Raw genomic sequence first — 12409 nt, forward strand, 5'->3', positions numbered from 1 at the left:
TAATGCAAACTTGAGTCTCGGCTGATGAGGAATCTAGACGGAGGGTAATAGGTATCGTGAATGAAAAACTGCTGCTTGATTTGTCATTAAGGAGTTTTTGCTGGCAGTATGAAGAAAACAGAATTTCTGTGTGTCACTGTGCAGGAACATTAAAAAAATGAGTGCAATGGAGGTGTACGGAGATGGAAAAAGGTGACATATGGCGATGGATGGAAGCAGGGATGTTTACAGGCCTCATGGACATATTCCCAACCTTTGGGTCCTCCTCGGAGATCGATCTTGGCTTGTTTGTAGGCTCTACAGGATCTTCCTGTAGAAGGTGAAATCTCAGTCCGAATGAGACCAAATCTTGGGAAAGGGTAGTGGTCATGGAGGAATGGATTGTGAGGGATGCTTGCAGCCTAGTGCTGACCTCTGTCTTTGTCTTGTGCGATCCTCCTAACCTGCAATGTCCTTCCTGCAACCTGCAATTTATTCACCAGAAATTAGGTCTATTTTTCTTTTTCTCTTTGTTTTTTTTTTTTTTGAAAACAACTAGGGTGCCTCAAGGAGGTTTTCACCCTAATTGCCTACCCTGGGCGCCTCCAAGGGAGGTTTTCACCCAGGGATCTTATTCCCTTTTTCTTTTCTCTTCTTTCTAACCCATTGACCGCCTCATGGAGGTTTTCAATCAATGAGCCAATCTGAGGTGCCTCCAAGGAGGTTTTCACCTTAGATCTTTATTTTTTTCTCTTATTTTTCATTTTTTCTTTTCTTTTTTTATTTTTTTCCTACCCTACCCTACTTGAAAAACAAAATCATTTTCAAGTATAGGAATACTTCCAATGGAGCCATGTGCACATTGAGATTAGAGACAAAATGATGTGGAGGCTTGAAATGCATGCTTTGACAAGTATCCGGATTTCAGAGACCAAATGATTTGACTTTGAAGGGATCAAGAATAGTTGAGGAAGAGAGTACTGATGCAACTTAGTGACCGTCTGGAACCATATCTCAATATAGCTCTGATATCCTTGGTCCTTTTGCTGATCTGGATCATTCTTCATGTCACCTTCTACCATGACCTTCTCATCTTCCTCTTTTTGCTGATTTTTCTCTTGAATACATGGAGGAATTGATGGTAACTATGAGGTAGCTCTCTCGATCTTTGATTTTGATGTCTTATCTTCATCAAGTGCAACCCATGGTCCTTTGATCTCCTCTTTTGAATCTTCTTTTACTGGATGTGGTCCTTCAATGCTGTTAATATAATCTCTTTTTTGCAATACTCTTCCTAAGCTATGGTGAATATCATTGAGCTCAAGAGGAGTTGTTTGGAAGTGTTGTGCCTCAGCATTATAATCGGGTTGAGCTACTCCAATGTGCGGGTTTTGAAATGGTGGTACGGGTAGTTGAGTGGAGGTGTATATTTGAGATGGATGTGGATGGGGTTGTGGTTGGGCAGGTGGTTTCCCACTATATACTTGCTGAGCCTGCCTGTTATCTGGGTTCAAGTTCAGTTGAGCAGGTATTTGGGGCTGCCTTGGTGGCGCAGGAGGTGTGGTTGCGGTTGAACAGGTGGTGGAGGCAAAGGAGCAGGAGGAGATTTGTATTGGGGCCTCCACCCCTGATGAGGTGCATTCCACTGAGGCTGTGGCTGAGCATAGGGGTGAAATAGATGAGTAGTTGGCGGAGCATAATATGGAGATGTGAAGGACCAAGGAGGAGGTGTGGACCAGGAAGGATGAGCAGGGGGACCCCAAGAAGGCATGGAAGTGGCTTGATAGGGGTTGTAATAGGTCTGGGATGTCCCTTGCATTCCCTCCTGGTAAGTTCTGGGTCCATGCAGCCTCCTTTGGTTCATGACATAGAGTGGTTTAGTGGCTCCTTTGGCCCTCTGATATGCAGCTTTAATTTTGGGCAAGGAAGGGCACTGGTTCGTAGGATGGTCTTTTTCACAGAAAAAACACACTTCTATAGAGTGCAATGGACATTCGTTCCTAGGATGATTTCTAGTGCACCTAGGACAAAAGATGGCCAAAGCCCTCTCTGCTTCCTCTTTGATATGCATGGCAAGCATCTGCCTCACCTTGCTTTTGCAATCTTCCCACATGTCTCCAATTTCACCTTCAATGGATGAGTTGGAAGAAAAGGTACTGCTCCCAACATTTATGTTTTCAGCCATTTGCTCCAAAGGAATGTTTTCTTCTTCTTCTCCCCTATAGGTTCTTCAAATATGTCTTGTTGTCCACCTAGGGGTTCTTCTTAATCACAGCCATTGAAGAAGAGAGAAGGTTGGTTGTGTGAAGCAGTGGGGGTGTTGTGCAAACATTTTTCTGACTTATCTCTACTCCTACAAGGCATGAAAGGAAATCTTTTTGGTTGATTTTTATTTTTTTTTCTGCTTGTACCTGCAAAACTGAAATAGATTGAACTGCAACTAACTAAAATCTATCTTGCTGAAATGAAAATGCAGAATTGAAATGAAAGCAGGAAAGGACTAATCTATGTTGCTGAAATGAAATTGCAAAATTTAGATTCTAATCTATGCTTGCAGAATTGAAATGCTAATCTACGCTTACAGAATTGAAATGCTAATCTATGAAAGCAGGAAATATCTAATCTACGCTTGCTGAAATGAAATGAAAGTAGGAAATGTCTAATCTACTTTTGCAAAAATGAAATTGCAGAATGGAAATGAAACAACTACTCTACTCTTGCTTAAATAAACTACTTAGCAGAAGGTTGCAGTAGAGAATAGAATAAAAGCAGTAATCACTAATACTTTGACGCTTCCCCAGCAATAGCGCCAAAAAGATGGTGGGCTCCAGTATTGCAGCAATGATGTTGTAACTCCTAGGACTCCCTTCTTTAATTTTATCAACCCGGTAGTTCGTAACAAACTTGGAAGCGACGGTGTTGTATGCACAAGTACTAGCTCTTATTGCAGGCTATCACTTGATCAGCTGGCACAAGTTCGCTAGGAGCTCAAGCCAACTTCTATGAGTTCTCAGAAGAAGCTTTTAATCGTGATGGAAGAAAGCTAATCTCAAAAGGGCTATTCTACTTGCAAAAAGAAGATGAAAGCTGAAAGGAAACGCAAACCCTAGCAAACCCTAGTTTTACCCATTAACCCTACCTTTGCAAGAAAAAGAGAGGAAACTACTGAAATGGATGCCATGGACTACTGTCAATATGAAATGCATGTACTTAAGCTATTTCTAAAGGAAAATGTGGAAGAAACATCTTTTTGTATTTTTGAGTAATTTTGCAGAATTATTATGCATGTGCTTTAACTATTTTTTACTGTGCAGAGGTTGATTGGCGAAAGGAAATGGAGTGGGCACTTGAAGGAGGTTGGGAAGGTGAGAAGAGAGCATAAGGGGTCCCTAGCATCCTTCCAGACAGTTTCACAGCGATCAGATCTCGAAAAACTGCTCTCGTGAGCTTCTACAGGGAGTCTGCAGGGGTTCTACAGGATCTTCTACAGGAAGTTCTACAGGAACAGCCGAAAGAGCATTTTAGAGGATTGATGGAGAAAAGATGGTAGGGAAGTGGGAATGAAGGGTGGATAAGGCTATTAAAAGGTCTAGCATTCTGTTAATGAAGATCAAACATGAAGGTGATGGCTGGATTGGTTCAAAGGATAAGAAAGCGATTTTGCACAAAAACGTAGAAATTAGGGTTAGTTGGGAAAGTGTGGAAAATGGAGGAAAGAAATCTTGAGTGAGGGGTTGGAACAGGCTGTATGATGGAGGAAGGGTAGGTAGGGATGTGTTGCAGGTGTTCTGCACATTACTTTCCAAAAACTGATCCAAACAAAGACAAAAAAAACAGAGATCTATCTACTTTGACCTAATCTACTTTTTAAAACCAGAAATGTGATGAAAATAAATCTATAGGCAGAGAATCATGCAAGATAACTACATAAACTAAGTAAGAACAGATCTAAACATGCAAGTACTATTGGTATCAACTTTTCCAACTAAAAATCTAACGCTAGCAATTGCATGGAAAGGTAAAAATAGTGTTTTTGTGGCAGCAAATATGCCTTGGTCTCAGCTCATGGTCCCAAGGAGGGAGAGATGAGATCAAGGATTGCTTGATGGCATTTTTTCAGATCTTTTCCTTTACCAAACTGTCAAATCAACCTGAAGCATGAAAAGCTACTTTAACCATCAAAAACAACCTAAGTAGCAAAGCAAGATCTTAACCTAAATAACAGAAAGTATTCTATGAACGCAGCAAAGACACATAAAAGTACACAAAGGAGGTACTGGGCACTTTGGGTTGGGCCCAACCCCAAGAGCTACAGCCTCCAAAGAAAGATTAGAGTTGGTGCAAAGCTGGATTCATCTTTATTGATCAAGAAATAATAGATACATCCCAAAAATTGTCTACAAGAAAAACTCGAAAATGTGCTGATATAGAGAATACTTTCTGGCTTTCTCCAAAATAATGTTTGCCTTTTTTACTTAATATTACCGAAATTGGGCAAAATTCCCATGCTCACAAAACTAGGGATATTACACTTGTAGGCTAAAATAGGATTATGATAGAGCAAATATATATTAGAGATCTCTCATTTGATCTCTCATCATCATCACACTTGGAATTTGGGCCTCATAGAGGAACTCACACTTCTCTCTTGTGGATGAACTGGAATCTTTGGATGCATTTTGATATTTGGAGTTAATCTTGGCTATTCTTTGGAGCTACTCTTTGGCATAATGGAAGGAATTATTGATTGTTGCCTTGTAAGTGCCCTAGTTTCTTGAAGATTTATTTTTCTATGTCTAATGTATGAAATTATTGATTCTAGGTTATGCAAAATTGTGCCCTGATTTGTTGAAAATTAATTAATGCTAGATGAATATTGCATGCACTACTCATGCATAACATGTATTGAATAGTCCCAGTGGTGAACTCATTGAATCTCTCCCATAAAAACCCTTTTTTCCATTGAGTGGGTAAATGCTTGAAGTTTACTTGCTAGGGCATCAAATTTTTGCCTCCTTACGAACAAGTTTGACTATCTTAAATCATCCTTGATTCCATTCTCCCAAAGGACGAGGCACTGGTCAAGTTGTTTGGTGATCATCTCTTACTTTAATCCATTTTTATTCCCTATGAATTTCGATTCTTTCAAGGCTAGGGCAAAGAACTAGGGCTTAAGGTGACATTCTAGGGAAGAGGTATTCTGGTGATTAGAGAGCTTTAAAGTCAAGAGGATAGGGTTTGCCACAAAAGCTATCATTTTTCCGGGCATCCACTCCGATTCCATCCATAATTTTTTTTGCCCTAGGTGGTTGCCTTAATAGGGAAACCCTAGTCTTTCTTCCCTCAACTTAAGGAATTTATTGAAGGTTTCACGAGCCTTGGTTAGCTAACATACATTACAATAAACCTTTTCTCCTTTCCTTGATCTTGAGTTGCTCCAAGACTCGTCAAATCAATCAAACCCTGGGTCTTGAGTGTTGATTTCTGGTAGCATCGGATGTGCTCTAAGTATCAAATTGCAGGGAGGCTTGGGTACATGTATTCCAAAGAACCTAGAAAGCATTTTGGGAAATTCCACCCAGAGACAGTTTTATTAAAATAATTAGCTATTTTTAAAGCGACCCTAAGTCTAAACTTAGGAAAATAAAATAATTAAAGGGTATTAATATAAACAGTGGGTGTAACTTCTAGAAGAAGACGAGGATCAAGCAAAAATGATCTGAACCATTTATTAGCTTCTAATCTGGGTCATTGAATGTCAATGAGGAGATTATTTAAGGAGGCTTGAGGGCCACTTAGAAATACACACAGAGAGTTTAGAAGTTCAATTTTCTGAAGCATAGTAGAGGAGTTGCTCGGATAATTTCGATAGTGAGCTTTTACAGTGAGGGGCAAGGACAGTTGTGTTGGAGTATCTTCTCTAGAGCCCAAGATATGCAGCAGAGAAGCAGAGAGACACTAAGAGGAGGCATCGTAGACCCAAGAGGGCTTGAAGCTAGGCCAGGATGGCTTGAAGCTGGGCCAGAAGGGCCCATGTAGTGCTTTACGTAGAGCTAGAAGTGCTCACGTAGAAGCAGTGCAGTCTTCGAACAGAAGTCCAAGATTTGCTAGGGAATTGACGTCTGAGCCTGGAGGGTTGATGTCGAAGCTCCAGGAGGCAAGTAGACCCAGCACAAAGCTAACGCGGAGCCTTTGAGGATGATGCAGGGCCAGCGCAGAGATAGTCATGGATAGTTGGTTCAGATGCCAGATCAGCTGGGCCTTGCCGGGTAGAGTGAGGTAATCTCACTAAGTTTTTCTACTAGTTTATTTCTTTGTAACTGGATTGCCATAAGGGCATCGAGATTTGTATTAAGAAACTAGTGCTTATTAATGTAAAACCCTCAAAGTTGCTGCACCGATTTTCCTGCATTGGGTTTTTCCCAGGGCATTTGTCCAAAAAATACTGTCACTTATGTGTATCTTTCTCTATTGTTCTATTCTTGTTTTGGGAAAATCAATTAATTAAGTGAAGGTTGCAGTTGTATTAGCTTCGATATTTGTTGTAGGAAGCAGTAGACAATTTGTTTCAGTAATTAACAAATAGGAGAAGTTTAATCAGTTGCTACAGTAGTAGTTTCGGTTGGGATTCTTGAATTTTCACATGGTATCAAAGCTAGTGCAGGTGAAGCAAGAAGAACAGTGCCAAAGAACACAACGCTGAGCAGAAGAGGGAGATCCAAAAAGCTGCAGCAAGCAGCAATTCAAAACCCCAGAGGGTTTGCATAGTCCTAGTCGGAGGGCTGAATTTTTAGGCAGTCTCTCTCTGAGTGAGTCGACAGAGAGAAGGGCTTCCAAATCGATATCTTTCCCTGGCAGAGGGAGCAGCACTGAATCCTCAACGTAAGGAGAAGCTAGTGGGACGCAGTCTTTTCTGCAGGCCGTTTTTCTGGGCAGAAAGATGTTAAAAGAGAAGAGAAGCACATTGAGGGAAATTTTTCCTTAGTAAGACTTCCCGCCAAGAAGTTCATTTTCTCATTGGCTGAGCAACAACAGTGAGAAGCAGAGATGAGATTTTCGACATTTGTGTCAGAGATGGCAACCAATGGATCGAGGGATCAGGATAGGTTGGACGAAGCATCCAACTATGTCATCTGGAAGGCAAGGATGTCACTCCTTCTAGATGAGCATGCCCTCAAGACATACGTCGACAGTGTGGCGGCTGTGCCTGCAGATGCAGATCCGTTGAAGAAGTATCGAGCTGAAATGGCTAAGCTAAAAAGAATGATCCTCGACGGAGTGAAGGATCATGTTGTCTGTCACATCGCTAGCAGAGAGACCGCTAAGGAGATGTGGGATGCGTTGTCTACGCTATATCAGGGATCTTCCGAGCAACGAAAGATGTACCTTGAGTATAAATTGAGATCTGCTCAGATGCAGAAGGGGGAGCGTGTGGATCCATTCCTCACGAAGCTTCAAGAGACTCGTGATGAGTTATCTATTGTGGGGTCTACACATTAAGACTTAGAGTTTCTTAGACTGGCCCTCAATTCTGTCTCAGATGAGTGGCAAGTCTTTGTCCAGAGCATCCTAGGCAGGGCGACTTTACCAAATTGGGATGAGATGTGGGAAGTGCTCAAGCAAGAGGAGTTGAGGAGAGACTTGGTTAAGTGTAAACTTGACAGAAGCAACAGTAGTGGTTCGAAGCCGAAGGAGGAGGAGGAGAATGCAACCCTTGCATCTAAGGGGCAACAGGAGCAGCAGGGACAGAAGAAGGACGTCTCGAAGATAAAGTGCTTCAGGTGTGGTGAGATGGGTCACTACGCTACACATTGTCGTCTAAAGAAGAAGTACAAAGATGAGAAGCACGATCCGAAGGTTGTGCCTTCGAAGATCTAAGAGGAGTAATTCAACATGACAACAGAGATGCCTCCAAGAGGGAGGTGGGCTGATTTGGAGTTGTAGTTCAAAAGAGCTATAGATGGGCAGGATCCTTGAGGAGCCCACCTCTTGGATCAATTCCTTTCTATGGGAGCCCAGATCAGAAGTAGCAGGATGGACTAGTGTCGGATGGTTCCAAGGAGTGTTAGAGAGATAGTTGTAGTGGCTAGGAGTGCAAGAGACTGAGTAGCGCAGAGCAAAGTTGGCAGCAGTGCAGATGGCATAGAGTAGAGGTCAACAACAATGCAGAAGATTCAGAGGGTCAGCACAGAGACTAGCAGTAGTCAGGCTCCAACATTCACATGGTATCATACTAAACACAGTTAGTTCAGTAATTTGGGATGTTTTTCCATTATTGATGCAGTAGCAGCAACAGTTTGTAGTGCAGAGGCAGTTGGCAGTGGTAGTGCCAACAGTAACACGGATGCAAAAATTCAGAGGGAGTTGCAGTATGGATGCAGTGTTGACAGTGGTAGGGTCAACAACAGTACAGATGTAGCATTTGTGCAATAGTTGGTGGAAAACATGTCAAACATCAACAACGCAGAGGACGATGTTATGAAGTCAGGGTGATGCTTCAGTGGGAGGCATTGATAGAGCACATTCCTTGCTAAGGGAGTGTTGATTTATGGTAGCATCAGATGTGCTCTAAGTCTCAAAATTTGTAGGGAGACTTGGGAACATGTATTCCAAAGAACCCAGAAAGCGTTTTGGGAAATTCCACCCAGAAACAATTTTATTAAAATAATTAATTATTTTTAAAGGGACCCTAATTCTAAACTTAGGAAAATAAAATAATTAAAGGGTATTAATATAAATTGTGGGTGTAACTTCTAAAAGAAGATGAGGATCAAACATAAATTATCTTAGCCATTGATAAGCTTCTAATATCGGTCGTTGAATTTCAACGAGGAGATTATTTAAGGAGGCTTGAGTTTCACTTGGAAATACACACATAGAGTTTAGAATTCAATTTTCTGAAGCAGAGCAGAGGAGCTGCCAGGAGAATTTCGATAGTGAGCTTTTACAGTGAGGGGCGGGGATAGTTAGGTTGGAGTATCTTCTCCAGAGCCCACGATATGTAGCAAAGAGGCAGAGGAACACCAGGAGGGGTTGACACTGGGCCAAAAGGACCCACGCAGTGCTTGACGCAAAGCCAGAAGGGATCATGTAGAAACAATGCAGTCTTCCAACAAAAGTCTGAGATTTGCCGGGGAATTGACATCTGAACCTGGAGGGTTGACGTCAGAGCTCCAAGAGGCAAGTAGACCCAGCGCAAAGCTAACGCAGAGCCTTTGATGCCTACACAGAGATAGCCGAGGATAGTTGGTTCAACTATCGGATCAGCCGGGACTTGCCGAGTAGATCTTGGTAATCTCACTAAGTTTTTCTGCCAGTTTATTTCTTTGTAACTGGATTGCCATAAGGGCATCCAAAGTTGTATTCAAAAACCACTGCTTAATAATATAAAACCCTCAGAGCTGTTGCACCGGTTTTCCTGCATTGGGTTTTTTCCGGGGACATTTTTCCAAAAAATATTGTGTCACTTATGTGTATCTTTCTCTATTGTTTTGTTCTTCTTTTGGCAAATCAATTAATTAAGTGAAGGTTGCATTTGTATTAGCTTCGATATTTGTTGTAGGAAGTAGTAGATAATTTGTTTCAGTAATTAGCAAATAGGAGAAGTTTAATTAGTTTCTATAGTAGTAGATTCAGGTGGGATTCTCGAATTTTCACATTGAGCTCTTGTTTCTAGGATTATTTATATAAAGAGAATTGCTTCCGTGTGAAGCCTAGGACCAAAATTGTGTTTTTCTTGAAGACCTCCCAGTGAGATCATTTCTTACTTTAAACCTAGAATACCAATTATAAGTGATCTCTTTCATACTGGGACTCTTCCCATCGGTGAAAGTCTGTAAAGAGCAGGGGATTTTGCCTATGGTGAAAGTGGGCCACTACCCCATTGTTGCTTATAGGTCTAGTTTATACCTTGTAGGGTTTCTCTCTCCAAGGTCTACTAGATTTTGTGGAAACAGTACTCAAGGATACTTTTTGGTGGGGAGGGCAATGGAGTGGTAAGGATTATCTAAAACATGAAGCGGAAAACATTAATGGACAAGCACTGAAAGGTCAGGTCTAGGAGCATACAAGTGCTTATCTTGTGCCTTTTTCTAGTTTCTAGTTTGACAATAAAACAATGATTTAATTGTGTTCTAAACATAGTACTGCTAATCTGCCATCGATATTTATTCTATCGCAAGTCTATATAAATAATCAGGAACAATCAAGAGGAAAATATAATGGTGGTGACATGCTACTCTGATTATGCTCAGCTAAGTCCAGATTCCATCTTATGATCATTTTATGACCACGCACAAAAAGTATATGGGAATGCTCTCATCGTATGATTACGCATTAGACAACACTAACACGGCTTGTACTTCCACGTATCGTCAAGTATATTTTGGAAGTCCATCATAGTTTATCCTCACCTTAGGTAAACAAGTCGATTGCCTTGTATATTGTGATACACTAAACACACCATTCGAGAAGATTGCACACCCATACATAAATCCTTGTTTCTCCAAGGTGGTATATTACAGTTCATAGTTGCTTGATAAACCTTTACACCTAGATTACCCTCTTTGATTTTTTTTTTGTGTTAATTTTTAAAATTTATTAAACCAACGTGGAATAACAACACCCTACACTCTGGCATTCGCGTATAATGTAAAATAAGCTTCCTCTTCCACCCAAGGCAACTCCTAGCCATTGTCAGAAGCACAAAAATATGCAAATTACCAAATCTATTATTTCAAGTGCCATTACTTCTAGTCCTCCACCTGAAATATATCCACTAAAACCATCTTTTTCTGTAAATACCCATTAATTATTTTAATTTCCTAAGTTTAGACTTACAGACCCATTAAAAATAATCAATTATTTTAATAAAACTGTCTCTAGGTGGAATTTCCCAAAACGATTTCTAGGTATTGGAGAATGCATGTGTCTAAGCTTCCTTGCAAATTTTGAGACTTAGAGCACATCCGATGCTACCAGAAATCAACATACAATATTTACAAAATTAAATTTACAAGCTCTTGTTAGCATATAATTTCTTTTTAGCCCAAAATCAAATAATAATTTTGAAAAAAAAAATTTGAATAAATGACCATGGATGAAAAATTTCAAAATATGTATTAGTCAAAACCCTTTTGCAAAATCAATTACCACAATGAAATCTCAGAGCCCAAACATAGTTAGCGTCTCCCCACAGTCTGTGAACTTGGAGCCCAAGGGCTAGCATACTTGTAAATCTCTATAATTTTCTCAAAATAAAATTATTAGATCATATGGTGAATCAGATCACCTAAGATAGCATGTACCAATAGAATGTTCTTATCACTAACAAATGAAATAACAATTTATAAATATTTAGCACAATATAGAATCACACATACCTAACACATACAACAGATCAGCAGAAGAATAACACCATGAACTGAACCCCAAAGTCTTTCTATTATGATAAAAAATGTTCCTAGCAGAGCAGTAACTCAAGCTTTATTGTCAAACAATGGATTTGCAAGAAATCATATTTTTCGGTTGAGTATATCACATTTTTTAAATGACTTGAATTTTATAATTATTAGAGTTATTTAACACTCTAATACTTATTGTTGAAGTCGACATAATCATGGTCAACAAAGGAAATATTCAATCTATTATAACGTGTTCGTATTTTGCAAGCTAAACTTGAACTTCTTTAAGCTCAATCACAACTCCCAAATGATAAAGTACGACTCAAGAATCAACAACTTCTACAACATTATGAACTAGTTTTTATTTAGAATGACCCCTTATTTGAATTTGAAGTCCATCAATTTCAAATTGCATATTCCAATCAATAATGAGCATGGGATCAACATAGTAGTGCAACTACAAATGATGATTCAAATGAAGTCTTAAATGAACCTAAATTTCAAGAATCCAATGATAAAAACTTTTCAATGGTGCAACAACATAAAATAAGTCAAATTTCTCAAATTTTCAAGCAACAAATTCAAAATAATCATTGAAAGCCTAACATTAGGCCTAACCCTAACAAAAAACATAGAATGGGGTTTGAATATGATAAAGAAGTTACCTTTCATATTATCAACTATTCCAAACTTATCCACTTTCAAAGTGCAAAATGTATTCAAGAAGATTTTGCTTCACCTATTTCAATTCAAGAGCAAAATGTCAAGTGCCAACATTGTCATTGAATTGGTCACATGGTGAATCAATGTTTTGATCTCCATCCTTGTCTTCATTGTGGAAAGACAAATTATCATTCAAATAAATATCAAAAGAATACAAAGGCTATGAAATTGATAATTCATTATGGGTAGATAAGTTCTCAATGATGGAATCAACAAGTCAAGAAGTTGCATAAGTATTACTATCGAGTCTAGACATAGGTAAAGAAATATTTGCATAAACAAGCTATAAAATTAGAGTATTTTAA

Source organism: Pinus tabuliformis, chromosome J, assembly GCF_031772625.1.
Source record: "Pinus tabuliformis cultivar Carrire ecotype Pingquan chromosome J, CPIR1, whole genome shotgun sequence".
NCBI classification, from domain to species: Eukaryota; Viridiplantae; Streptophyta; class Pinopsida; order Pinales; family Pinaceae; genus Pinus; species Pinus tabuliformis.